Below are 5,335 nucleotides of genomic sequence, written 5' to 3'. Positions count from 1 at the left end.
GAAAGCTCATTAAACTATCTAACTGGTGCAATGTATTGGGTCCACCTTCGTCAGCCAATTTAGGCGCTAGAGCGTTTACAAGGTTGAAACAAAAATGTGATTTTTTTAAAACTACTTTTTATTATGAACACTATTGCCACGCCCCTGGTGGTGATAGAGAAGAGGTTGAGGGCTTTTCTGAAAGCTCATTAAACTATCTAACTGGTGCAATGTATTGGGTCCACCTACGTTAGCCAATTTAGGCGCTAGAGCGTTTACAAGGTTGAAACAAAAATGTGATTTTTGTTAAAACTACTTTTTATTATGAACACTATTGCCACGCCCCTGGTGGTGATAGAGAAGAGGTTGAGGGCTTTTCTGAAAGCTCATTAAACTATCTAACTGGTGCAATGTATTGGGTCCACCTACGTCAGCTAATTTAGGCGCTAGAGCGTTTACAAGGTTGAAACAAAAATGTGATTTTTTTTAAACTACTGTTTATTATGAACACTATTGCCACGCCCCTGGTGGTGATAGAGAAGAGGTTGAGGGCTTTTCTGAAAGCTCATTAAACTATCTAACTGGTGCATTGTATTGGGTCCACCTATGTCGGCCAATTTAGACGCTAGAGCGTTAAAAAGTTGAAACAAAAATGTGATTTTTTTTTAATTTACTGTTTATTATGAACACTATTGCCACGCCCCTGGTGGTGATAGAGAAGAGGTTGAGGGCTTTTCTGAAAGCTCATTAAACTATCTAACTGGTGCAATGTATTGAGTTCACCTACGTCAGCTAATTTAGGCGCTAGAGCGTTTACAAGGTTGAAACAAAAATGTGATTTTTTTTAACTACTTTTTATTATGAACACTATTGCCACGCCCCTGGTGGTGATAGAGAAGAGGTTGAGGGCTTTTCTGAAAGCTCATTAAACTATCTAACTGGTGCAATGTATTGGGTTCACCTACGTTAGCCAGTTTAGGCGCTAGAGCGTTTACAAGGTTGAAACAAAAATGTGATTTTTTTTTAACTACTTTTTATTATGAACACTATTGCCACGCCCCTGGTAGTGATAGAGAATAGGTTGAGGGCTTTTCTGAAAGCTCATTAAACTATCTAACTGATGCAATGTATTGAGTTCACCTACGTCAGCTAATTTAGGCGCTAGAGCGTTTACAAGGTTGAAACAAAAATGTGATTGTTTTTAAAACTACTTTTTATTATGAACACTATTGCCACGCCCCTGGTGGTGATAGAGAAGAGGTTGAGGGCTTTTCTGAAAGCTCATTAAACTATCTAACTGGTGCATTGTATTGGGTCCACCTATGTCGGCCAATTTAGCCGCTAGAGCGTTTACAAGGTTGAAACAAAAATGTGATTTTTTTTTAATTTATGAACACTATTGCCACGCCCCTGGTGGTGATAGAGAAGAGGTTGAGGGCTTTTCTGAAAGCTCATTAAACTATCTAACTGGTGCAATGTATTGAGTTCACCTACGTCAGCTAATTTAGGCGCTAGAGCGTTTACAAGGTTGAAACAAAAATGTGATTTTTTTTAACTACTTTTTATTATGAACACTATTGCCACGCCCCTGGTGGTGATAGAGAAGAGGTTGAGGGCTTTTCTGAAAGCTCATTAAACTATCTAACTGGTGCAATGTATTGGGTCCACCTACGTCGACCAATTTAGGCGCTAGAGCGTTTACAAGGTTGAAACAAAAATGTGATTTTTTTAAAACTACTTTTTATTATGAACACTATTGCCACGCCCCTGGTGGTGATAGAGAAGAGGTTGAGGGCTTTTCTGAAAGCTCATTAAACTATCTAACTGGTGCAATGTATTGGGTCCACCTTCGTCAGCCAATTTAGGCGCTAGAGCGTTTACAAGGTTGAAACAAAAATGTGATTTTTGTTAAAACTACTTTTTATTATGAACACTATTGCCACGCCCCTGGTGGTGATAGAGAAGAGGTTGAGGGCTTTTCTGAAAGCTCATTAAACTATCTAACTGGTGCAACGTATTGGGTCCACCTTCGTCAGCCAATTTAGGCGCTAGAGCGTTTACAAGGTTGAAACAAAAATGTGATTTTTTTTAAAACTACTTTTTATTATGAACACTATTGCCACGCCCCTGGTGGTGATAGAGAAGAGGTTGAGGGCTTTTCTGAAAGCTCATTAAACTATCTAACTGGTGCAATGTATTGGGTCCACCTTCGTCAGCCAATTTAGGCGCTAGAGCGTTTACAAGGTTGAAACAAAAATGTGATTTTTTTTTAACTACTTTTTATTATGAACACTATTGCCACGCCCCTGGTGGTGATAGAGAAGAGGTTGAGGGCTTTTCTGAAAGCTCATTAAACTATCTAACTGGTGCAACGTATTGGGTCCACCTTCGTCAGCCAATTTAGGCGCTAGAGCGTTTACAAGGTTGAAACAAAAATGTGATTTTTTAAAACTACTTTTTATTATGAACACTATTGCCACGCCCCTGGTGGTGATAGAGAAGAGGTTGAGGGCTTTTCTGAAAGCTCATTAAACTATCTAACTGGTGCAATGTATTGGGTCCACCTACGTTAGCCCATTTAGGCGCTAGAGCGTTTACAAGGTTGAAACAAAAATGTGATTTTTTTTTAACTACTTTTTATTATGAACACTATTGCCACGCCCCTGGTGGTGATAGAGAAGAGGTTGAGGGCTTTTCTGAAAGCTCATTAAACTATCTAACTGGTGCAATGTATTGGGTCCACCTACGTTAGCCAGTTTAGGCGCTAGAGCGTTTACAAGGTTGAAACAAAAATGTGATTTTTTTTAACTACTTTTTATTATGAACACTATTGCCACGCCCCTGGTGGTGATAGAGAAGAGGTTGAGGGCTTTTCTGAAAGCTCATTAAACTATCTAACTGGTGCATTGTATTGGGTCCACCTATGTCGGCCAATTTAGCCGCTAGAGCGTTTAAAAGTTGAAACAAAAATGTGATTTTTTTTTAAACTACTGTTTATTATGAACACTATTGCCACGCCCCTGGTGGTGATAGAGAAGAGGTTGAGGGCTTTTCTGAAAGCTCATTAAACTATCTAACTGGTGCAATGTATTGGGTCCACCTTCGTCAGCCAATTTAGGCGCTAGAGCGTTTACAAGGTTGAAACAAAAATGTGATTTTTTTAACTACTTTTTATTATGAACACTATTGCCACGCCCCTGGTGGTGATAGAGAAGAGGTTGAGGGCTTTTCTGAAAGCTCATTAAACTATCTAACTGGTGCAATGTATTGGGTCCACCTTCGTCAGCCAATTTAGGCGCTAGAGCGTTTACAAGGTTGAAACAAAAATGTGATTTTTTTAAACTACTTTTTATTATGAACACTATTGCCACGCCCCTGGTGGTGATAGAGAAGAGGTTGAGGGCTTTTCTGAAAGCTCATTAAACTATCTAACTGGTGCAATGTATTGGGTCCACCTACGTTAGCCAATTTAGGCGCTAGAGCGTTTACAAGGTTGAAACAAAAATGTGATTTTTTTTAAACTACTTTTTATTATGAACACTATTGCCACGCCCCTGGTGGTGATAGAGAAGAGGTTGAGGGCTTTTCTGAAAGCTCATTAAACTATCTAACTGATGCAATGTATTGAGTTCACCTACGTCAGCTAATTTAGGCGCTAGAGCGTTTACAAGGTTGAAACAAAAATGTGATTTTTGTTAAAACTACTTTTTATTATGAACACTATTGCCACGCCCCTGGTGGTGATAGAGAAGAGGTTGAGGGCTTTTCTGAAAGCTCATTAAACTATCTAACTGGTGCATTGTATTGGGTCCACCTATGTCGGCCAATTTAGGCGCTAGAGCGTTTACAAGGTTGAAACAAAAATGTGATTTTTGTTAAAACTACTTTTTATTATGAACACTATTGCCACGCCCCTGGTGGTGATAGAGAAGAGGTTGAGGGCTTTTCTGAAAGCTCATTAAACTATCTAACTGGTGCAATGTATTGGGTCCACCTACGTCGACCAATTTAGGCGCTAGAGCGTTTACAAGGTTGAAACAAAAATGTGATTTTTTAAAACTACTTTTTATTATGAACACTATTGCCACGCCCCTGGTGGTGATAGAGAAGAGGTTGAGGGCTTTTCTGAAAGCTCATTAAACTATCTAACTGGTGCAATGTATTGGGTCCACCTACGTTAGCCAATTTAGGCGCTAGAGCGTTTACAAGGTTGAAACAAAAATGTGATTTTTTAAAACTACTTTTTATTATGAACACTATTGCCACGCCCCTGGTGGTGATAGAGAAGAGGTTGAGGGCTTTTCTGAAAGCTCATTAAACTATCTAACTGATGCAATGTATTGGGTCCACCTACGTTAGCGAATTTAGGCGCTAGAGCGTTTACAAGGTTGAAAGAAAAATGTGATTTTTTTTAAAACTACTTTTTATTATGAACACTATTGCCACGCCCCTGGTGGTGATAGAGAAGAGGTTGAGGGCTTTTCTGAAAGCTCATTAAACTATCTAACTGGTGCAATGTATTGGGTTCACCTACGTTAGCCAGTTTAGGCGCTAGAGCGTTTACAAGGTTGAAACAAAAATGTGATTTTTTTTAACTACTTTTTATTATGAACACTATTGCCACGCCCCTGGTAGTGATAGAGAAGAGGTTGAGGGCTTTTCTGAAAGCTCATTAAACTATCTAACTGGTGCAATGTATTGGGTCCACCTACGTCGGCCAATTTAGGCGCTAGAGCGTTTACAAGGTTGAAACAAAAATGTGATTTTTTAAAACTACTTTTTATTATGAACACTATTGCCACGCCCCTGGTGGTGATAGAGAAGAGGTTGAGGGCTTTTCTGAAAGCTCATTAAACTATCTAACTGGTGCAATGTATTGGGTCCACCTACGTTAGCCAATTTAGGCGCTAGAGCGTTTACAAGGTTGAAACAAAAATGTGATTTTTTAAAACTACTTTTTATTATGAACACTATTGCCACGCCCCTGGTGGTGATAGAGAAGAGGTTGAGGGCTTTTCTGAAAGCTCATTAAACTATCTAACTGGTGCAATGTATTGGGTCCACCTACGTCGGCCAATTTAGGCGCTAGAGCGTTTACAAGGTTGAAACAAAAATGTGATTTTTTTTAAACTACTTTTTATTATGAACACTATTGCCACGCCCCTGGTGGTGATAGAGAAGAGGTTGAGGGCTTTTCTGAAAGCTCATTAAACTATCTAACTGGTGCAATGTATTGGGTCCACCTTCGTCAGCCAATTTAGGCGCTAGAGCGTTTACAAGGTTGAAACAAAAATGTGATTTTTTTTAAAACTACTTTTTATTATGAACACTATTGCCACGCCCCTGGTGGTGATAG

The 5,335-nt window shown here is 39.3% G+C and overlaps 1 long non-coding RNA gene across 1 annotated transcript; it reads left to right on the top strand.

The window, feature by feature from the left end:
* Positions 1 to 185: 185 nt before the first annotated feature.
* On the top strand, positions 186 to 4,143 carry LOC125780304 (uncharacterized). The gene is made up of 4 exons (XR_007423724.1): positions 186 to 344; positions 1,060 to 1,156; positions 1,864 to 1,946; positions 3,554 to 4,143. It is a non-coding gene; the product is annotated as an uncharacterized LOC125780304 (long non-coding RNA).
* Positions 4,144 to 5,335: the final 1,192 nt, after the last annotated feature.

The sequence above is a fragment of the Bactrocera dorsalis genome, unplaced genomic scaffold (genome assembly GCF_023373825.1).
Source record: "Bactrocera dorsalis isolate Fly_Bdor unplaced genomic scaffold, ASM2337382v1 BdCtg471, whole genome shotgun sequence".
Lineage (NCBI taxonomy): Eukaryota > Metazoa > Arthropoda > Insecta > Diptera > Tephritidae > Bactrocera > Bactrocera dorsalis.
Note: the sequence above shows the minus strand (reverse complement) of the source record. Positions and strands in the feature narration are given on the sequence as shown.